The sequence below is a fragment of the Podarcis filfolensis genome, assembly GCF_964270895.1.
Source record: "Podarcis filfolensis genome assembly, chromosome: 12".
NCBI classification, from domain to species: Eukaryota; Metazoa; Chordata; class Lepidosauria; order Squamata; family Lacertidae; genus Podarcis; species Podarcis filfolensis.
Window position 1 is genome coordinate 40675288 of NC_139614.1, and position 24436 is coordinate 40699723.

A 24436-nucleotide genomic window follows, 5' to 3' on the forward strand; every position below is an offset into this window, starting at 1 on the left:
CTGTGTGTGTGTGTCTATAGAATAGCAGAATTTTCAGAATAGAATAGCAGAATTTTCAGTAGGCATTTAAAAGGTGAAACAGAAGGTGCCTGAGTAACCTTTGTTGGCAGGATATTCTATAAGCTTGGGCTGATAACACTAAAGGCTCGGTTTCTTGTTGTCGTCAAATGAGCCTTGCCAAATTGGGGAACAACCAACGACATGACTGCAGATTATCTCAGTGATCAAACCGGGGATATAAGGGCTCTGTATAGATTTGGGGACAGAGCCGCACTATGCATTTAAAGCAAATTCAATGCACATTTAAAGCACAAGACTTCCTCCAAGGAATTCTGGCAACTGTAGTTTCCCTTTCACAGAGCTACCATATCCAGTACCCTTACCAAATACAAGACCTCAGAACTCTTTGGAGAAAGTCATATGTTTTTAAATGTATGCTCAGTATGCTTTAAATATCTACATTTGGTCAGAATAAAAGTTGTGGGTGGGGATATGGTACATTCCATTGCTGGGTTGGAAATTCCTGCCAATGAGCCCTCCGCTCCACTGCTGTTAATATTCTTTTTGATCCACCATTTACAAATTATGGATAGATTGGGACTGCTGTCCGGAGCTGTGTGTTTCAGCCCTTGCTATTAAAGTAAAATAACTAACTGGGATTCCTATTTTATTGAGAAATAAAGCTAACATTGGTCCTTACTTTATTCAGACCATTTCCCCTACAACTGTGCAGTTACTTTATGCCTTGGAGAAATAAATCAGGTGACCGTGCTTACAAAAGGAGTCTTGGTCCAACTAATGGAAGTGGGAAGCACTACAAAGATTTCCTCCTCTTCCACTGCACTCTGCTGAGTCTGTGAGATTTCTCTCTGCGGGGAATAATAGGCCCTAATTGGCTGGATTTCCTTTGCCGGTACAAAGTGTTGTTTCTCTCTCTTGCTTTTTGCTCTTTAGATTTTGGACCTCATTAAAGATGTCAAGGCAGGTGTCTTTGGGGACTTGTCTTCTCTATATTCCAATGTGAAGGAGCAGTGTGAAATTTCACACACCACCTTGTCAGTGTTCTCTAGTCTTAGGGAGAGGATGCAGACCAAGGAGTAAGGGATAAGTTCAGCTTCTATGCCCTCTGAGTTGTTGGGCTCACATCTTTTATTAGTAACCAGAGTGCCAATTAGTGACGCTTGTTCCTGTAATGTTGACACATGTCCTCTCGGAACTGAACTAACACCATCTAGGTCGCCGATCAAAGCTATTAGATGAGCTGGATGTGAAAACAGTGACCTCACGAAAGGGTTTTTATCCTATTTCCAGTCCCTAGAGCCATTTGGTCTTTCCAGTACAGCACTCTCTAATGTATGTGCTTTCCTTCCAACTTCTCCCCCCTGCCCCCCCCAGTGTATACCCTACATAGCTGACAATGGTGACACCTGTGGTCTTGTTCAAAGATGGGACTGTGACAGGTTCACTGGAAAATGAACTGATTTGTTGCTTTGTGGCTGGAAGCTCATTCTCCCATGAAACAAGAATATTATATTCAAGAATTACGGATTTAAAGCACTGGCAAGTTTTCCTGAGACTATAAACACCGCCACACTTTCCCTTCAATATTTTTGAAAGTTTAGGAAAGCATTTCCATAATTTTTGCACACAACCCATACAAATCAGAAGAAGGAACCAACTCTGTAGTCATCTAAATAAATAATACTAATCCTATTGATGGCTGTGATAATTCCCCTGTCAGATTGCACACCAAGAGAGCAGGGTACAAAAGCTGGACACCCATTCATGTAAGGGCACTGGGGGCGGAGTGGGGAAGGGAATTGGTACAGACAAGTCCTGGCACCCTGACCCAATGATCATCCAGATAACGATGGACAAATCTGAAAATTTCAGTTTCTCATTTTTCCACTCTTAAGTTCAGTTCTCCACACTTCCGCATCAACTTGCATTTTTAAATAAAGAAAGCAAGTCCTTTTGGAAAATCGTATTAGGGATTGTAGGGAAAGATCTGCCAAAAAAGCTGAAAAACATCTTCATGTATGCGACAACAGCCGCGAGAGTTCTGGTAGCACAAGGATGGAAGACTGTAGAAACCCCAACTAAAGAATCATGGCAAGAAAAATTGATGGACTATGCAGAACTGGCAAAACTGCCATACAAGCTATGAGACAAGGATAACTGTGACTTTAAAGATGAATGGGAACCCTTTACAAAGTATTTGAAGACACAACAAAGTGAACTGGACTCCTTGGCTGGTTTTGAATAAACATTCACAAACTTTTTGTTGATAATAATCAGCTAAATAGTTTGAGGATTTATACAACTGTGTAACATGCAGAAAACAGCATTTTTAGAGAAATCAAGGACTGGAACTGAGGGAAGTCAGGGGGTGGGGGTGGGTGGGCTCTGTGGGGGGAGGGAGGAAAATGGGGGAAAATAAGGATGATATGTTTCTGGATAATATGTTTTGTTTCAAATCTGAATAAAAGTTATTTAAAAAAAAGTAAAAGAAAAGAAAAATCATAAAATGAGAACTAGGTAGGTTCATCTATAAATCTAAACTGAATTAAATTTCACCCCCATCACTACATCTGGCCCTTGGGAGCAGTCTGCGTATGCCCTAGTCAAGGCAAGATCCTTTACCTGTCCCCATCAATTCATTTTATTAATTGATTGTATACCACCATGGTGGTTTGCAGAAAGACTGTATAAAAATATATAAAATACACACAATCAGTCAATCAATCAATCAATCAGTCAGTCAATAGAATCCAGGACTCTGCTTGTTCTCCTTCGCACATGTACAACTTAGGCTGAAGTAAGGTGAGCATCCCGGGGTATCTGAGTTACTGGAAGCATGTGATGGATAGGAGGAAGGCTTTCATAAGTGATGGGCTGTGGGCACAAGGGACAGGATTGTACTTCAATATGCTTGTCAGATACTAGCTAGATGACAAGGAGTGGTGTTAGGTACCAGCTGGGGAACCCCCAAGGGAAGCTGCAGAGGAGGAAGGCTCAGAGCCTGGGGGTTGGTGGTGGGACACTGAGTAGAGGTCAGAGGGAGAACAGGGCCGGGGTGGGGTGGGGTTGGATGCTGAAGAAGCAACAGGCTTTAGTGAGCAAGGAGAGCCTGTGACAGTGAGCAGCTCATACTAAAAGGCTGAAGAAGAGGAAGGGGGCAAGAGTTGAAGTGTTGGGAAACCAGCACAGAAATGGCTCTCCCATTCCCTTGCTGGGTTCAGAAACTGTTTATGTGAACTGTCTTTCAAGTCTGGGCCTGTGCACAAAGTATTCTGCCACCTTTGGTACCAACAGCTTCCTAGAAGTTGAGGTTTTAGATCATTAACGCTTTGAAATCCACACAAGCATGGCAGTGACACCTCCCCCCCCCCACCGCCACACTTATCTGGCAAATCTGAATTTAAACACAAGAAAGACTGAACTTAATAAATCACAGGATGTAAAACATTGCTACAGAAAGAGAAATGTATCTAAATAAATTTGCTGTTTCCTGCTAGGAATTCCCTTCCCTTGTTTATTCCTTCAAAGGGCGATGGAAACCACCCATTCTGTATATATGTCAGAACAGTTCAATCTTTCCTCAGCCCAATTTTGTTTGAAAGCTCGCTACATGAAAAATGCGCAGAGCCCCCTAATAAAAAGCTGGCCATATCACTGTCGGTGTAACTTTGTCCGTGTTAAAGAACTATGGAGGAAGTCAAGAAATGTAGCTTGTTATACATTGTAAACATGCAGATGAAATGGGATTCGATGCAATTTTCCTGCAAGTAATATGGAATACGCTCTAATTTCAGTGCTGTGATCCAGCAATTAAATGCAATGTGCTAACTGGATCCAGATGGCAGATCACCTATGGACGGCAAAGTTAGAGAGTGTGCCATGTTTTGAGATGATGTCAGAGGAAATTATGTCCTGTTTTGTTCTCCGTCTTGGAAAGATTGCTAAAACATAAGCATTTGGTATCCTAGGCTAGCTGGCATTAATCCCCAAAGTCAACAACAATATCCATTCCAACTTTTCGGAGAGCATAATGAACAGATGTGTTACTGTGTGTGCACCAGCCTTGTGGCAAAGTACAAATCACTTTAATTTTCATCTCACACAGGTTGCAACCCAGGACTGCCTTTTTGCCTTTGATGGGGAAAGGGAATGTTACTGGATTAAAAGTCATTCATCTATAAAGGAGAGAGAGAGAGAGAGAGAGAGAGAGAGAGAGAGAGAGAGAGAGAGAGATCATTTATACAGGTGTTCTGTTAAGAGGAGGCAGCCATGCTTTGTTCAAGTCCAAAAAATGCACTGAGTTTGTTCTTCCCCCAAGTGTCCATTTGAATTCATTTTGATTCAATTAAATACATTTGCAAAGCTGAGGGAAGTGCAGTGTTCCATGGAACTGACCTCAGGCCAAATTTAAATCTCGATTTCAGCAAAAGTTGGATCAGGTCCTAGACCCTTTCTATCCAGATGAGAAGTGTGGGACCTATCTGAAGTCTTTAGCGAGTTAAAGAACTGGGTTCTATAAAGGCCATTAAATGGCAATTGAAAGAAAGACCTGGTGAAACTACAGTAATGCACCGAGCAGGTACTTTGCATTCATTATAACAGCAGACAACCTTTTTCCTATCTCTTGCCGTGTTATGAGAGGAGTTCCCAGAAGAGAGAAATCAATTAACTCTTTCTTTTGGCAATGAGCATGCTAGGTGTTCTTTTAATGCGCATTATTTGTGCTCAATTATACATGAGCTCTATTGTAAGACAAATGCCATTATCGAAGTTTATTTATTCATGGGACGTCATCTGTAATACACCCAGCACCAGTTTTTCTCAAAGTTGAGTATTGATCATTGGCTTTAATCAGACGTACCAAGGGATCAGACTCCAGTATTCAGCAACTGGAGTGTTTGAGCATCAGAGCATCAGCACATCTCTCTGGGTCTCTGCCAGGCTAAAAGGGAACACTGAGACTGCGTCAAGCAGTACTAAGTGGAGACTGGCTTTCCATACATTAAGATAAGTGGCCTCCCTGCCCCATCTGTGATTGAACGATGATTAATCTGCCCGATTTGGCATGTCATTACATTGTTTTCCAACTCATTCTGAAGACCCTTCCTACAACGTCTTTTACAGAAATGTAGCAAGAAGATCGCTTGAGGGACTCAGAGCAGACGCCTGCTTACCTTAATGATATCGACCTGGAGACTCTCTGTGTCTGCAGGTAAAATTTTTATAAACAGAGAATAAGTACCTTCTGTTCTATTCTAGATACATGACATGAAGCTTAGTCCATAAACAGCACTCTGTCGGGGTGCAATTTATAATGGTAGAGACTTCTCTCTTATTATTTATACCATTTAATGAAGGCCTGGATGATAAAAGTTTCATCTTAGCATACTTCAGTTCAGCAGATTCACCATGCCCCCCCACCAGTTGCCTGCATCAGGCTAAAATTCATCATTTTGACCTTTTCTGTATTATCTTATGCAGATTGCTAATACCAAGAGCAAGAAACAATACCCCAAAGAGACCCAAGTATTCTACAGATTAAGAGTGAGAGCACTCTGGTGACTCTTTCTATAAATTTTGCACATGCCTACCCCCTCCTTATTTCTCCAGTATATTTATTATTGGGAATTCAGACTTAAGCATACTTGATGTAAGTTGACAAAATTCCATTCCCTAGAAAACCTGGGTAAACCTGGACTGCAAACTTTATTTCTTGATAGGTGAAGGTGTTGAGAAATTTAGGACTATATAGGACTGATTAAAACCCTCCACAGAAATCCATTACAGTGGTACCTCAGGTTAAGTACTTAATTTGTTCCGGAGGTCCGTACTTAACCTGAAACTGTTCTTAACCTGAAGCACCACTTTAGCTAATGGGGCCTCCTGCTGCTGCCACGCTGCCGGAGCACAATTTCTGTTCTCATCCTGAAGCAAAGTTCTTAACCTGAAACACTATTTCTGGGTTAGCAGAGTCTGTAACCTGAAGCGTATGTAACCTGAAGCATATGTAACCTGAAGCATATGTAACCCGAGGTACCACTGTACTACTTGCATTTATTTGCTTTTTACATTTTGACAATTGAGGAGAAACTGAGAATTAAAGCAAAAATGAGGACAGTATTTCCTACCCTCTCTCTAAATTGGCTTTGGGATGTTATGTAGCAAAATCTGTTTGTCTACATAGTGCCATCACAATGACATTTCCAAAGGAGAACAGGAAGGATTGGCTTGAATCTGAATTTGCTTTGTGACATCACCATGTACAAACAAATGTGAATTGCTATGTGGTGTCCTGCCGGAAAGCACAATTCCTAACTGGCTTGGAATCATTAGTGTGAAAGGTTTTGTTTTATTATTTAATGGTGCTGAGACAGCAACTGACTGGTGGTTGTGACCAAGGCCAAACAAAGTGTCCAAGCAGACATTTCTGGGAACATTTTGCACTACTTTGGTAGTGAAAATATTTGCTTTCGAAAATTTAGCACAACAGTAAGCTTGACTCTCTGCCTCCAGATATTCAAAACTGCAACAAACCATGTGAATCTTTCTCTTAGATGAGAAATCCACGGTGAAATAACTTGTGGTGCTTTTATTGCTCTCATACCTTTTTTGGAACTGTGTTTCGTTCCATTTAATAACCCTGTTGTGGTGAAACTGCTGTTTTGGCTTGGGAGGACTGGCAAGGCCTGCAGGTAAAGGCTGTCAATGTCACTGGTTAATCAGCTGGAGAGGCTACTATCCAGTGCCCATGACAGCTTGGGGAAAAAGAGTATTGGAACAGAACTGTGTTCTCTTGAATGCTAGTCAAATCGCACACCACTCACACATTCAATTACAAGCTCCCATCTGCCTTTGAGGCTTCACAATTGTACACCCTTCAGAGCAGACAGTGATGATGAAAAAATGAATTCAAGTTTAGTAGGAATGACTTTCTCTTGAGTGCATCAAAACAGCAGGTCTAATGGAAGTTTTGGGGGCAAGCCTTGTTTTTATTTCAGTGGGACAATTTTTCATCCTATTCTGCATTTGTCACAATCAGCGCAGTTGCTGTTCCACTGCAGCTCAGCTTCCGCTAAAACCTACATTGTTCATCTCACTCTTTGCAATGGTTGAAATTAATGTAATTAATTACACAATCAATTTCAATGGAAGGGAAACATTAAAAATGAAGAAAATGATAACATTATTTACATGGTGCTTGCAGACTTTAAAAATGCTGGTAGTGAATAATGTTAATATTTGCTTGTGTGATTTCCATTCCTGATCTCTAATGAACATGCAAATTGTGGCAATGTCCACTCCCAGTTCCATGGACTTCTCCAACAGCCATACTTCCATCCATAGTTGCTAAGTAAGTCTTTTTAGGCTGTGTCTTAAACATATATTTTTTTTAGCTAAGAAGATGGCAGTCCTATGAAGCTGCATGTGATGAGCAGCTTTTCTCTGCTCAAACAGAATTGGCTCAGCCTTTATGAAGGGAAAAGCTACTAAGAGTTCTTTTTGAGCTTGTCTTATGGGCACATAACCTGTGCCCCATCCTATTACTACATGCCCCACTCCCCCCGTCAGAACTGCATTCCCCAGCACCAGCCATGGCAGAAATCTACTTGGAAACTGAACCTCCCCTCTCACTCAAGTGCCCATAAACACCCCTGGGTTTTAGCTGTGGAAGGGGGACAGCAGTCACATACAATGTCTGCAAGAATTAAGTAAGGGAATTCACTGACCCAAACTCAGAAGGAAAAAAAGCCACCACACAAAAGGCTGCAGAGTTGGATGGTCTGCTCATATAAGCCCAGTCCATGTACTACTCATACAATAGAACAACACATATGCAAGAGAGCTGAGGTGCTGCACTTTTAAGTTCTACTGTTGAAATCATGTGATCCCTGGCCCTTCACATATTGAGCTTTAAGTTTTGAATTAAGTAGTCTTTTCTATTCATGTAGGAGGCTCCTCGCACAGTTTGGAATCACAGAGGAAACCTAGATGCATAGCAATGGTCCCTCACTTCAGAAGTTAACTCTCAGTGTATGAGGGGCTGGAAGGAGCTGCACAATCTTGATGGTGGGGCTACCAACACAGTCCCTTGGTTTTCATGTAGCCCCATTTGCGGCTAACACATGGAGATGACTATAAAAAGGTAAAGGTACCCCTGACTGTTAGGTCCAGTCATGCATGACTCTGGGGTTGCGCGCTCATCTCGGTCTATAGGCTGAGGGAGCCGGCGTTTGTCCGCAGACAGCTTCCAGGTCATGTGGCCAGCATGACTATGCCACTTCTGGTGAACCAGAGCAGCACACAAAAACGCCGTTTACCTTCCCGCCGGAGCGGTACCTATTTATCTACTTGCACTTGACGTGCTTTCTAACTGCTAGGTGGGCAGGAGCTGGGACTGCCACGGGGATTTGAACCGCCAACCTTCTGATCAGCAAGCCCTAGGCTCTGTGGTTTAGATCACAGCGCCACCCGCGTCCTTATGGAGATGACTATAGTTCTTCAGAAACCAATAAGCAGTTCAGTGAGACAAAGTGATTGACTGTTAACAATAATTGTTTGTGGGTCTACAAAACTATGGATTGTATACAACGCTAGTTCTACTCAGAGCAGACCCATTGAAAAGAATGGTATAATTAACTTAGGTTCATTAATTTCAATGGGTATACACAGTAGGACATACAGTAATTAAAAATTACCCAGTAGGCGCTGAGTTAGTGACAGCACACATGCAGAATCTCATGTTACGTTTAGAACTGGGGAAGAACACTTGGGACAAATTGGTTTGAATTCAAGCATTATGAGCTGGATGAATTTGCACCTAAACCAGGTGATGACGAACTTTGGCTGACATAATGGAGCATGCATTAAAATGGCCTTGTTCTGCATGATGTGGTTCATTCCTGCCACCCTATTACTATCAACAAGAGCCTCTTCTCCCTTTTCCCAGCATTTTGTTAACACTGTGACTGTCTTCTTTGCACTATAAGGGTGAAGGTCTCATTACGCAGGTCTCATATTTGACAACAGTTACCTGTTGTTATGGAAATGCACTCAAATATCACTCTCTTTCTATTAGATACAATCTGTACACTTTACAATAGCAGTTGACCGTTCTTTTGTAGCCTACATCAAAATCCTACCCCCTCGCCTCCACCCCTCGCCTACCTTTCTGCATGCTAATCTGCACCCACTCGCAGGCCATCACAGACAAGTTGCAAGCCATTTACAATTTTATTCATAAATGGTCTGCATACATTACTGCTCCTCTGTGTTTTGAAGAGGTAAAGTGCTGCAAAGCTGCGAAGTATTAATGTTACATTATTACTAGTATCATGGGACCAATCCCTTCCTTTAATTATTCACTGTGCTTTGTCAGGCAAACTGCCCTCCCAAAGAATATGCCCCATTTGGATGTTTATTAAGCATTGTATCTGGGCTTCTTAAATGACTGACACTTGCTGGATGGCTAAGTTATAGTGGGAAGTGAATCCTTTCGAGTGGTCCTTGCAAACCATGGATTTTTTAGAGGTGCTTTGGGATCGGAGGGAAAAGTGTGTAAGGGTGTGGCTGCCACTTATTGTGTATTGACTTATTGAATAATGGTCCCCCCCCCCTTTTCTGATCATTGTTCTGTATCACTGTCTACTCTTGTTGGAAGCTGCTGTCCATGGTTGCAGACCAATATCATTCCCAGACCCATTACATGAGAACCTTTTCAACAGGATATGCCAGGAACTGAATCTGATACCTTCTGCATGCAAAATATCCCTCTGCTGCTAAGCCAAAATCTTCCTCCTCCTTGCTGTATGCACGAACAGTGCAGGGATGAGACATGCAGCGGAGGCAACATGCTAGCTTCGTCCTTGGAAGCAGGGTTAGGACAAACATCTGTTTGGAACCCTTGACAAAGCAGAGCCAATTTCGCTCAAAGCAAGCTGCTTATTTGACTCTTGTATTTATATTGTAATGTATATGATACATGCTGCTTCATGCCCTCACTGACAGCACAGCAGCCCTCATGTCTAATGAAGATGTTTGTGGGGCAAGTATACTGCCTGCTTGGCTGGCTTCTCACTATGATTACAGGATATCCCCAAGCAGGGGGCAGGGACACTTTTCCTGGGACACTTTCTGAGCTTCCTAGAATAATAATAATAATAATAATAATAATAATAATAATAATAATAATTATTATTATTATCATTATCATGAATGTACTGTATATACCACCCTATATCTGGCGGTCTCAGGGTGCTTCACAGAATAAAATAAAAATATATAACCACAAAATACATAATCAAAATTAAAAAACAACCCAATAACACCCCCAACCCACATTTTAAAAGGGCATAGGATGTCAATCAAATCAACCAAAGACCTGGTTAAAAAGGAATGTTTTTGCCTGGTGCCTAAAGGTATATAATGAAGGTGCCAGGCAAACTTCCTTGGGGAGAGCTTTCCACAGATGGGGAGCCACTGCAGACAAGGCCTGTTCTCGTGTTGCCACCCTCTAGACCTCTCGAGGAGGCACAAGAAGGAGGGCCTCAGAAGATGATCTCAGGGTCTGTGTAGGTTCATATGGTCCTTGAGGTAGTGCAGTCCTGAGCTGTTTAAGGCTTTATAGGTCAAAATCAGCCCTTTGAATTGAGCCTGAAAACTAATTGGTAGCCAGTGCAGTCAGACCAGGATCAGTGTAATATGCTCAAACCGTCTTGCTCCGGCAAGCAACCTGGCCGCTGAATTCTGCACTAGCTGAAGTTTCTGAACCATCTTCAGAGGCGGCCCTATGTGTAACACATTGCAGGAATCTAACCTTGAGATTACCAGAGCATAGACAGCAGTAGTTAGGCTATCCCTGTCCAGATAGGGGCATAGCTGGGCCACCAACCGAAGCTGATGGAAGGCACTCTGGGCCACTGAGGCTACCAGAGCCTCAACCTGGGCCAGGTGGTGAGAGATTATGTTCTCTAATGCCCAATTAGCAATGTGAGCAGCTGCCAGCTGAGCATGTCCAAGGAGCATGACTTGATGTATGAAGCCCTTGTTTTATATGGAAAGATACACACCGAAAAAGTTGCATCAGTATGAAGCTACATGTTGCAGTACAGCTACAGCAAGTGGCTCTGTGATCACCATGGTGCCTTGGGGACAGACAAGGCACTTTCCTCTTTAATAAGTGTGATGGAGCAGGTCCACCTTGCCCTCCTGATTTAATGTGCCAGGACAGCTCACTGTACCAACATTATGGAACACAATAGTTCACCAGCCTTGGACTGAGGTTCAACATGCAGATTCATCTTCAAGCAGAACTATTAGGTCTTTAAAACTCCACCACGGCCCCACTGCAGCAACAACATTCCAAATATTATCAGTGAGCATGAAGCATGGGCTTTGAAGACACTCAAACTCAGGACGCAAGGGAGAAATGTGCCAAGAGGAAGGCATGCTTGGCAAATCCACACCATGATCAACTCCCGCCCAGAAACGAATGTCCCCACTGTGGAAGGATGTGTGGATCCAGAATAAGCCTCCACAGTCACCTCATTTAATTCATTGTTAAAACCATGTTTATGGAAGAAAATCTTACTCGGTTACGAGTGATCGCCAAAGAAAGAAAGAAAGAAAGACTTTGGCAAGATCATTTAAGCTGATGTACAGATTGGGAAGTACTTCTGAGTGAACGTGCACAGGATTGTACATTAACTTTGGTTGGATCGTGCCCATTCTTCTTCCTCCATCTTCTCTTTGAAGTAAAAATAGCAAGCGCTGGATTAAGTTTTGAGGAAGCAAGAAAAATAAGAAACAAGCCTCATAAATGATTTTGCATGCTTCTATTCCCAGCTGTAGCAAGAATATACCCTTGGGTTTTTGTTGAGTAGTCTTTATCTTCAATAATAATTTCATATGCCTTCTCTAATTCCACCCACCCCAACCCCCCAGATTTTTATCAGTCTTTATCAAGGACATTAGTTGATAAATGCTTGAGAAGTGTAGACGGTGAGGAAAGATGCAGTGAGTCATGCGGTCTCCTAGAAACCAGACAGCAAATAGCTTTCAACAACTATTTCAGACTCCCAAAGTACCCTTCAGCCCAGCACTCTCTCAAGATGTAATATACTGCAGTGTTACCTGTAGTTTTCAACTGCCCAGGAAGACTTGCAAGGCACAGACAAGAAGCCAGTTTTTTTTCCGGCAGGCCTTCTTGGCAACAACTATCGAGCAGCGAGAGAGCTGAAAATGACTGGCAGGGGGACAATGTGGAGGAGAGAACATTGTTAGTTTAGCGAAGAGTGGATTGTTTGCTCTCTGCAAATATATTTTTATGACTCTATCAGGGCCAGATCGACTCCTCGGAAACAACAGCCCATTCTACAGAGGAAAGAAAATTATAACATTTCTGCCTTGAGCCAGCTCCAGAATCCCTCAAGGAGCTGCTCACTCTTATGAGTTTCAAAGAGTGGAATGGGCCCATCCGTCACTTGCTTGATGAACATCATCACAGGAACATAGGAAGCTGCCTTTTACTTAGTCAGGCTATTGCTCCATTTAGATGCTGGTGATAGAACCCTGGACTTTCTTGGCAGTGCTTTTTTCCAGGGGGCACTCAAGGGCATGTAGTACCGGCACTTTCTGTGTATATACAAACCGTTTCTGTCCTATGTAGTCTTTTTAAAGCTATGTCACATTAGGGTTATCTCCAGAACCCATTTCTAGATCTGCCAGGCCCATTTCTAGATCATATGCAGAGAAACCTTTCCTCTATACTGAGCGCCTTGCTTCTAGAGCTCCCTCCACGAAGGCAGTCCCCTTCCCCTGACCATGTTTGGAACTTGAAGAAGACCTTTGTAAGATGACAGGTATTGCTAGGCACTGGAGTTATATGACTTTTTAAAATTATTGTATACTCAGGGGCGTCTTACCCATAGAGGCTAGTGGCGCGGGGAGCCAGAGTGCCAAGTTCTGGAGGGCGCCAGGGAAGAGGTGGAGGCTGGACGTGGCACCTCCTGGCATCAGCTCACCACCCTCGCCTTCTCCCTCAGCGCCATGCTCAGAGCCTCTGTCTGCCATGGCCACCGTGGCACGAAGCGGCCAGCCTCCACTTCTTCCCCACCAGAGGAGCTGCCCTCTAGCCACTGTCCACCTCCTTCAGCCCCACCGGCAGCACCGTCCTCCCTAAAAAACTCTGGGAAATGGGGAGAGGGGGTGCCGGATATGCTTAAGACAGCCCTGTATATACTGTATATTTTTTATTTGATTTCTTGTCATTAACTGCCCTGGGCACCCTTCAGGTAGGCAGGGTGCGATGTGACTTTACCAAACACATAAATAAAGCCACATAGAATCATAGAACTGTAGATTTGGAATGGACTCTGAGAGTCATCTAGTCAACCTCCTGTAATGCAGGAATCTCAACAAGATCATTCATGATGGTTGGTCATCTAACCTCTGCCTAAAAACCTCTACCACCTCTCATGGGAGTCTGTTCCATTGTCAAACAGCTCTTACTGTCAGAAGGTTATTGCTGATGGTTAATTGGAGTCTCCTTTCTTGTAACTTGAATCCATTAGTTAAAGTCCTGACTTCTGAAGCAGGAGAAAACAACCCTTTAGATATTTGAAGATGGCTATCATATCTCCTCTCAGTCTCCTCTTTCCCAGGCTAAACATACCCAACTCCCTCAACCATTCCTCATAAGGCTTGGTTTCCAGACTCTTGGTAATCTTGGCCACCTTCCTCTGCACAGATTCTAGCTTGTCAATACCCTTCTAAAATTGTGGTGGCCAGAACTGGCACATCCAAATGTTCCGCTTGCTAAAAGGTGCATGCTGTCATTACAGTTTGGTTCCTCCATAAGCAAGAAGCAAAAGCATCCTGTTTTAGCAACAGGGCTCTGAAAGCTCACGTTTCCCCTCAGCTGCTCTTCCCAGTGATTATTTTTTTGTAAAGGCAAAGTTGACTTTCTTGGCTGTGAATGAGGTTACTCTGACATATCAAGAAGGAATCTGATCCTGGTTTTATAAGATGTGAGCAAACCTGATCTTGAAAGGTTTTGGGGGGATGATCTATTCATCCTCCGTGGGGATGGCATTTTATCTTGCTGAGCCAATCTCTTCTTTCCGTTTACTCCAAAGTTGAGGTTGTAATCCTCTTTTTGTGATACCACAAGCATTCCCACAGCAACAGATTATGATGTCACGGGCAAAGATTTATAGTTCTCCAGCACTGACGGATAGGAAGAACTCCATTGTGAGATACTCCAGCCTGCAAATGCTTCCCTGCAATAATTGCCCTGCTGGGAGGAAATCGGTTTCAGAGAACTTCCATTTTAACAGCCCAAAGAATGTGTTGATAAAGTGTGGTTGAACTTGAGATATTCATCATGAGCTCTGAAAGTTATTTGTAAATCCAGCAAAGAGATTTCAACAAGTGTCTCCAGAGGATGTAACAAATGTCTAGTGTGAATAAGAGCATTGCTATCTCCTACGCAACCAACTCCAGCCACCAAATCAACTTTATCTCACCCTGGTGGCCCTAGCCATTTTTAATCAAGGCATGGCAAAACAATTTTGCTCAGACAATTACACCTGTAAAGAAAAGAAGCAGTGGTGGTGAAATCTGATGCACATTAGTTCAAAAGAAAGTCCCACAGTTTTCAGTTCCTATGCAGGCATGCAAACGATGGGATATAGCTATCTTCCCCCGCCAGGAAATGGCACTGCATTATGACATTGCAATGGGTCTGTGAACTTAATGGGGCTTCTGTGTAGACATGGGTAAAGCACTCTTGGTCTGCAATCATGCACCTGCTTACCTGGTAGTAAGTTCCATTCAAAAAGGTGAAGGTAAAGGACCCCTGGATAGTTAAGCCCAGTCAAATTCACCGTGGAGGCTTGGGAAGGAATCTGTACACCCACCAGCTATATAGTTGGTGGGGTGCAGCTGGCGGGCGTGTAGAAGAAGAAGAAGACGACGAGTTTGGATTTGATATTCCGCTTTATCACTACCCGAAGGAGTCTCAAAGTGGCTAACATTCCCCTTTCCCTTCCTCCCCCACAACAAACACTCTGTGAGGTGAGTGGGGCTGAGAGACTTCAGAGAAGTGTGACTAGCCCAAGGTCACCCAGCAGCTGCATGTGGAGGAGCGGAGACACGAACCCGGTTCCCCAGATTACGAGACTACTGCTCTTAACCACTACACCACACTGTAGGGAAAGGGGAGGCTGCCAGCAAAGCTCCCCCACTCGCTGAGGCACCCCTGAGAGGTGCCCTGGTGCAACGAACCACTAGCACCAATGGGAAAGACGGCTCTGCACCCAATTAATTATATTTGCAAAGGCATTCTCAAGCACTCTGTTGTACCAGCTCTATGGCATTCTGAATATCTGGAATATTAGTTCTTTGTTACCTTACTGTTTTACTATTGTGAAGCTCTGACAATCAGATGATCAGCTGATTGTTGGGGGTTCAAAGCATTGAGCATGGCTGTCTGCAACCACTGATGATCAGCTGACCTTTGAGACTTGCAAAAAGCTGTACAGGGTGGTATGTGCAAAGTTCTGCATGCATCTGTGGGGTCTGAGAACACCTCATTGGCCTAGCTTTGTCTTTCTCTGCTCCACACCAGATGTGATATCAGTTTTAGGACAAGTGCATGTGGCTTGGCTAGAATGTGCTAAATGGGGAGGTCTGGTGGGCCCAAACAGGTGCACGGGCTGAAGGTTCCCCACTGTTGCTTTAAATTGCTCACTTGATTTCTCAATTGCTGGCCTCACATGTACGTGCGAAGTGTCCATGTGTACATCGATTGACAAAATTTGTTTTGTTTTTGTCTAATAAGTCAAGAGCTTTACATTTGGGTTAATTCTCTAGATCCAGCTAAGAGCACAGGGTGATAGCCATCAATGGATTGAGAACACAATAGAGTCCCACAGAAAGTCTCTCTCTCACACCCAATACACACATGCAGACATTCATTACAGTCAGTTTCCTTTTTGTCTAGGGTAACTCTAGCATAGGCACGATCAAATCTCACATCTGGATTATGGAACTGAATGTTCTAAAAGCAAGCTCCCTGTCTCTAAATTTAGAGTTGTCCAGGATGTCTCAAGATAGATAATTTTCTCAAGCAAAATCCCATGCTTTTAAAGAAGGGTTTGTTTGATCGTTGTTTTGGGCCTTACAACATGACTGGTTATGGCACTTTGATTTATTACCAGTTTCAGAAGTAATATGGACATTTCTAACAGTGACTAGCATCTAGATGGTTGAGGCAATCTATCAGAGTTCTCTTGAGACAAAAACAGAGCACAGCTGAGTCTGGATACAATTTCAAAGACTTGTCAGAGACATCTTCTAACACACACACACACACACACGAAGAAGCAAGGCAAATTCTGGGTAGGTGGATGCAGGACAAGCTTGTCTCACACATTACAATCTTCTATAAAAGAAGCAAATGTGTGTGTATGAATGAGGGATAAATTTTATTCAGATTGTGTTTAAAAGTGCACCTCCCTAATGAACACTTTCTGAAACAGTATGCAAACCAAAACACAGTTGTCCTTCAAAATTTGCACTTTTATGAATTTTGCTGTGCAGTTTTCCAGCCAAGTAATTTGTACAAGTATGCATATACTAGGGTGAAGCATGTATGATGAAACATACATTTGTGAATACAAATACAAAAATGAATCATATTAGGGGAAATTGTTTTGAAATATGTGTATATTAGGCAAAGTTGCATACAAAAATGTGTATAATTTGCAGAAATTCTTCTCAAAATTCAATATATGCCCATAGTTGTTGTACACCGTGATATCTGTCCTGCCTTTACCATGGAATCTGATGGCAAAGATATGCTATTGGGAGATCTCATCTCCTCATGCAGGGTCTGTGCATGATTTAGTACATTGCACAATGAAGGTTTTAAATTGCGCAAGTGTGTTCATGAGCTGAGAAGATTCCTGCCGAGTCCTCCACCCTCAAACTTATACATAGAATAAAGATCACTGAACAGAACTCCCTTTGATGGGATTTTACATTAGGGATGTTGGAGCATTCTGATAAAGTCAGAGTAGAAATTGCCAGTGCTTGCTTATTCATCCCATGTCTGGAACAGAAATCAATCCAGTGAATATGATTGATATTTCTATAGTTGTTGCTTTCAGCCCGCAAACAAGACTATTGATTTTTGCTCCCCCTCAAAAAATAAATAAATTTGCATTGTGTTTCCTTTGTATTGAAATGAAATGAATGAGGTGGAATCGTGTAATGGCAAAGGAATTTACCCAACCTATCTAATGTATTATGGGAGGCGGATGGCACTGTGGGTTAAACCACAGAGCCTAGGGCTTACCGATCAGAAGGTCGGCGGTTCGAATCTCCACAACGGGGCGAGCTCCTGTTGCTTGGTCCCTGCTCCTGCCAACCTAGCAGTTTGAAAGCACGCCAAAAAGTGCACGTAGATTAATAGGTACCGCTCCGGTGGGAAGGTAAACGGTGTTTCTGTGTGCTGCTCTGGTTTGCCAGAATCAGCTTAGTCATGCTGGCCACATGACCAGGAAGCTGTACACTGGCTCCCTCGGCCAGTAAAGCGAGAGGAGCGCTGCAACCCCAGAGTTGTCTGCGACTGGACGTAATGGTCAGGGGTCCCTTTACCTTTACCTTTACCTAATGAATTACATAAATTATCTAAGTTACATAATTTTACCACAGTGGACAGTGAGACAAATAACAAAGCTTTTGCGGAAGAGGAACTGCAGTGGAACAGAAACAGTGTTGCATGTGACAAATACAGGAAGGAACAGAAAACAGTGCCTTCTCACATCCCTGTTGTGCACACATAAGTGTGGTCAACACCAGAACAGGACTTAGACCTCTTTGGAAGGTCAGAGTCAGTAATGCTTCTGTTGCTGGAAGTCACAGGAGGGGAGAGCGCATCAGGTTAAGCACTGTGAGAACAGGATACTATGCTAGATGGGCCATTGGCCTGATCTGGCAAGTTCTTCTTAAGTTGTGAAGGGAAGCCACCAGAATGTTAGGGCCCAAGATTAGAAGCACTTTGCTTTGCTCCTTCCTCCCTGATTTGGCTGGGCCCTTCTTTTCTTTTCTGAAACTTTTCCCCAGCAGAGTTTTCCCTCCCTGTACTAAATCATGTGCAACCATATGTTGCTCACAGTTCCTGTTGCTTAATCCCCCCCTGCATGTTCCTGCTTTTGTTCATGGTTTCTGCAAGCCTTTCCTTGGTTTCCCAGCCCTGAGCACTCCACCTTCTGTTCCTCTCCCTACACCTGCCTGACAGAAGGAAGAGAAGCAGGAACAGGCTCTTGCTGTTTACTGTGAGCAGTCCTCCCCCGGGGGTACTCAAGGGTGCACAGTATCAGCAGCTCTTTTTCGTTGTTAAAAAGTGTGACATTTACTGTAACATCTTCATGGTGAGTACCGGCACCTATTTTCCTAGAAAAAAAGGCATTGAGTGTGAGCATCGTTCCTCCTGTACCTCTGAAGCCACTGGAAATGGGGATCATGTTCCCAAGAGCTATTCTTGTTCTAACTGAGCGTATGAAAAGAAAACATTGACCGCTCCACAAAACACCTGCACACTATTTATTATGTCACTAAAGGTGTCAGATGTTTCTGGGGCTTCGCCTTGAATGCTACTCCTTTCAATCCATCACCAGTGAGGCTTCACCTCGCATTGGCTTTACAGGGCTAACAGGTGTCTGGCAATTAAAAGAAATCATTTAATATTGCAGTTTATTTCACGTAATTTACTGCACCCCAGACCTCCCCATCCCACAGAAATATAACTCATCTGCATCCATTTCTACACCATAGGCATGTGGTCTCGCTACCCAAGTTCAGCTAGGGAAGAAAGAGATCAAGTTAGGCATTAATATGGATCCTACGCTTAGCTGCAGAATAAAACACTGAGATGAAAGGGATAGATAAGGAAGTGCTGTGGGGCCTTTCCACAGACGGAGCTTGGAATAATTTATATTTCTGGCAGTCACGCTGTAAAAACATGATATACAAAGTATATAAGAAAGTTGTCTGTCAACAGACTACTGCACAACGGAGTTCACACAGAGGTGATCAGATGGTGGAATTAAAAATGATCGGTAGAAATGTGTTTTTCTGGAATCTCCTCCTCATCCTTGTCATTTGAAAAAAGCATATGTGAAGATTACAGCCGTATATTACAGAAAAGAGAAGCATGGTACTCTGCAGATCTAAACGGATTGAATTCTCATGGTTTCCCTGTAGGGTTCTTGGAATGATGAGGATGATAATGATGATGATGCCACAACAAAATAAGGACAGCCCTGCTGGATCAGGCAGAAGTCCACCTAACCCAGCATCCTGTTCCCACAGTCCCTGGGTGGTGGTGGGGGACTGTACCTGATTGCAACAAATTTCTCCTCACTTGTGATGCCCAGCGACTGATATGCAGAGATATACTGCCTCCAAAAGTGGAGGCAGAACACATTCATCATAGTTCTCCAGATTGTGCCTCTCTTTTGTGATTCTGTACTGCTCCTTTATGTTATCTGTTGGTCTGTTTATTATATTATTGCATTATATGGGTGCAACCCCAAAGCCCATAAGCTGCAATGCCTTTCACCTGGGTCTTTGAAATAGGCACCTGTACTTCGCTGAGGATTTCCTCCCTAATCTAAGAAGAAAGATGTGTGGTTGCAGGGTTGCCACCTGTCCACAGAAAAATGGGCAGGCAGAGGATGGGTTCGGTGGGAGGAGGAGAGCGAGAGCCTGAGAGGGAGCTTGTGAATGGGAGTTATCAAGGGACACTGGCAGATGGAGGGCAGACGAAGAAGTTTAAGAGCAGTTTTGCATGGGCAGAGGGTGGGAGTGAGGTTTTTTTGGGGGGTTTTTTGCCGCAGCAGCACAGATCTCTATGGTGGATTCTTGGGTTCTGCATGGGCAAGGGGGGGGGGTTAGGTCATCATTTTCATCACCCTCAACTCATGGAGGATGACTGTGTGAAGAGAGGAACCTCCTGTATCTTTGGAGAATCCATGAACACTGAAAAATTAGGGTTTCAAGAGATGCAGAGAACCTCAACTGATACAGCAGGCTCCCACCCCCCTCTTCACACAGTCACCCTCCATGAGTTGAGGGAAATGGCAATGACAAAGTAGAAGGGTGGAGCAAGGACATCCATTGTCACTTCCTCATGTGTTTGCTGAACACCGAATCCCAATGCTTGCATAAGGTTAGTGAATCAGTCATAACTGGGCCCTTCTCTGCAGTGGTGCGAACTCTCAGGCTGGGCCTTTCCTGCTGGGGTTCTTGCTTTGCAGAACTCCTTCTCCCTCAGGAGATTAGGTCACACCCACATTTCTATGGCGCGTCCATTGACAAGTTAAAGCATTTTTTCTCTCAGATACTGTTGCTGGATCCTGACGAGCATACCAGTCTGTTTTATTGCTCTGATTATCTCGGGTTGTTTTATTATTTTCACTTTTTTAAGATGGTTTGCTCATAGCCGAGAGCACTTTTGAAATTCTTGTTCTTGTTGGGAAGCTGACTACTAGCAGGTTTTACAGGTTTTACAGGTTAAAAAAGAAACCATAAATATGTGTGTATTCTCTATAATAGTTCACCAATTTATTCATTCCCCCTCCCAACATAGCATGTTAATTTTTTTATTTTTTAAAAAATTATAGCTGCTCACTAATACAAAGAACTACCGACTATGCTGCCAAATGTTGCATTATGAATTGATGGCATGGAAGACAATGTACAAAAGGACCACGAGGCTGGACTAGCCTTTGGGGTTATTGGTCTGCTTGGTCTGCCTAAGATGAGACGGTGCCTCAGAACTGCTAGGTTAATATTTGTTTCCAATTAATTAGAATTTAAGGGAGGCATGAAATCCTGGCTTGTGCAGAGCAGCATTTGACTAAAGGCCAAGCAAGCCTGGGAGCTGCAGAAGGCTGAAGGCTCTTGGCTCTGTGGGAGGCCAAACTGTTCAGGATCAAACATGCTGTCCTCCCACAGCCTACGATGCTCAATTCAAAAAAAATTTCCATCTCCACCTGTGGCCATGAAAGAGGCTTGACAGATGGGCCTGTCATGCACAAGGCATTAGTTTACATGTAACAGAAACACTTGGGACGTATACTTAAGAGCAATCTTGCATGGCTATTGTGATTGAGGGGGACATCAGGAGAACTGCTGCATGCCTCAAGTCCTGCCTTAAGTTCTCAGTATTGAAGAATTCTTGTTCCCTACAGGTGGTAAGTCAACATGGCAAACTCAGAGAGAAAAGGGATATCATGCAGTTCTGAGACAAATGGCCAGATGCTGGAATAGCTGGAGGAGCATCCAGAAAGTTGATACATGTGGAATAGGAATAGCCAACCCAGAGCAGCGTGCACAGAGTCACCTGATATTATGTTCATTTTTGTCGCATGCTGAAAGATCCCAAGATGGCTGAAGATCACTTTCCCAAGATGACTCAAGAAGCACCAAGACTTTTCTGAGAACCAAATCCCAGTGGTAGGTAGGGCAGAACAGTGGATATAAAGTTGGCAGAGCAATGGATATAAAGCCTACCTTTGTACAGTATGTTTATTTCCACCCACACTCACACATCCCTCTCTTTCCCCCATCCAAGTAAACAAGAGTCATTATCAAAGACATATTCGAGGCAGACTAGGCTGTTTAGGGCTTTATATACAAACAGTGAAACGTTAAACCTGGCCTGGTAGCTAATTGGCAGCCAATAAAGATCCCTTAAGAGTGGTGTTATATTTTAGGGTTGTTTCTCATGTGCTTTTAAATGCAGTCAAAGCAACACGTATGACTCCCAGCGGAAGCCTTCATTTTGCCTCAGTTATACCTATTGAGAAGTAGCTGCATGCATCAGCTTCCTCATTTATATATCCAAGGGAAAAATAAATCCTTTCTGGTATTTATGCAGTATGAGTTTCATCCTCCAGACACAGAGACTAGCTTTTAAGGTGTGAAGTTGCCCTCGGATGCAGCGGGATATTTCTTATTGGAAAGGAAGACTCATCATGTGGAAGTGGGGCGTATGATTTCTCTGTTCATTCTGCCAGAATGAGATTCTGATTTTCTTACAGCCTTGTAAAACACAAATCACTCCCTGAGCAAAACTGACTGTCTCCAACTGGCAGGTTGTGTTGGCTAATTTAAAGGGTGGGCTCAGGTGTTTTGTTTCCATCAACTCAAAAGGTGGCATTCTGCAAGCATCTTTTTGACGTGTATGAATAATTGTTCCAATCATGGGCCAAAGTGAGTTGAGAGGACTCATTTTCCAGGCTAATGTGATTTGTATCAGCCAAACCATTCACAAGACAAGGCAGCAACCATGTTATTTAAACAGCACAAACAGTCACTTCAGAGTGAAAAGATACTTGGTTTAATATGGGAGACAGGGCTGGCCCAGGACATTTTGCTGCCTGAAGCAAAGGGCAAGATGGAGCCTTTCTATTCCACCTACAGAAGCCTACCAGGCTGGTATCTTGCTTTAACGCTGATGATAAGACAGCATCCTCCAAATTTTCTGAGGGCAGCAGGCTAGCTTAGAGGGGGTGCAAGGTTGGCTGTGTGGCATACACAGCTCGGCCCTCCAAAATCCTGTTAGCGCCTTAGTCTGCCTAATGGTAGAGCTGGTCTTGAAGTGAAGGACAATAGCCTAGGAACAGAACACATGGTCTGCATGAGGACCATCACAGGTTCAGTCCTTGACATCTCCATTCAGATGATGGGGAAAGGCTTCTGCTTCAGTTTCTGCCACTCAGAGCTGATGAAACGGACTAGTTCAGGGTGTGTGCAAATTGTTCAGTAGGATCTACTTGGTAGATCCCTAACTGATTTGTAGCAGATCAGCAAAGGTTTCTTAATCCCAATTGTTTTAACAGCAGCAGCAGCAAAAAAAGGCTGCAGTCCTGTGCAAACCTATTTGCCTGATCCATGGGCAAATTGTTTATTTTGGAGCCTCGCTGTTATCCAGCTGTAAAATAGTTGTCTTTCTGAATTGGTTTGATCAGATTTCAGTTCAGTTCTGCTGGATGGTTTTAAAGTTTTGTGTAAGAATCTGTTATCTGCAGTTACAGTGCTACCTTGGGTTACATATGCTTCAGGTTACATACGCTTCAGGTTACAGACTCCGCTAACCCAGAAATAGTGCTTCAGGTTAAGAACTTTGCTTCAGGATGAGAACAGAAATTGTGCTCCGGTGGCGCGGCGGTAGCTGGAGGCACCATTAGCTAACGTGGTGCTTCAGGTTAAGAACAGTTTCAGGTTAAGAACAGACCTCCGGAACGAATTAAGTACTTAACCCGAGGTAACACTGTACTCATATGCAGGTCACATCCACACCATATATCTAAAGCACAGTTAAAGCACATGACTTCTATCAAATAATAACAGGAACTGTAGTTTGTTAAGAGCGCTGGGAATTGTAGCTTTAAACTACAACTCCCAAGGTTCTTTTTTGGGGGGTGGGGAGGAACCATGTGTTTTATATGTATGGTGTGAAGCTGTGGATGTGACCATAATTTTGTCCTTGTTTATGCGGATTGTTCCAGTGTATGACTCTCATCAGGTGCTCTACCTGCTGAGCTGCTATTTTGTCTCCAAAATGGACTTGGCTGTGTTTGGTTGACCTCAGTGTTCTAGGTTTGTTTTTTTTAAGTGGATCTACATGCTTGGCCCACCCTGGGTCTAGATGGATAATCTGGTATAAGGCAGCTTCCAAAGTTGATTCAAATATCCTATTCTTGAGCTTGTACAAAACTGGTGCCAATGGGTGGACTTTAGGGGATGGGAGAGGTTTCATAGAATGGAAGGAAAGAGTTAATCCCCTTCCATTGTCCATCCTGACTGTGTGACTGCTATTTTAATATTTATTTATTTATTTATTGAACTTGTTAATTGAATTTATATACCACCATATAACCGCAGGTGTCAGGGCAGTTCACAGAATAAAATCAAAATCTAAAATTTCAAAATATATAATCAAAATAAAAACAACAACAACCCAATACAGCTCCCCCCCAAAAAACCCCACACCCCACATTTTTAAAAGACATAGGTTTATAAAACATCAACATGGGAAATTATGTGTTTAACATAGCACATAGTCTGGCCATGTTGTGTAGTTGACACCTCAGTTTGATCGCTGAATGAACCAGAAGGCAACTTTCTCAATCCTTCAGAAAGGTTGCATGTGATATAATGAGCACAACCTTGTATAGAACACAAGTGTTTACCACACCATAGGTCTGTGTAGGATATATAAGGAGATGCATTCCTTGGAGGCCAGATCTGCTGTTCCTGTGGATCCTGCCGCCCCAGGTGGTTGCCTCACCTTGCCTCATGGGTGAGCCAGCCCTGTCTCACTCCCAAAACCCTCACACTGACA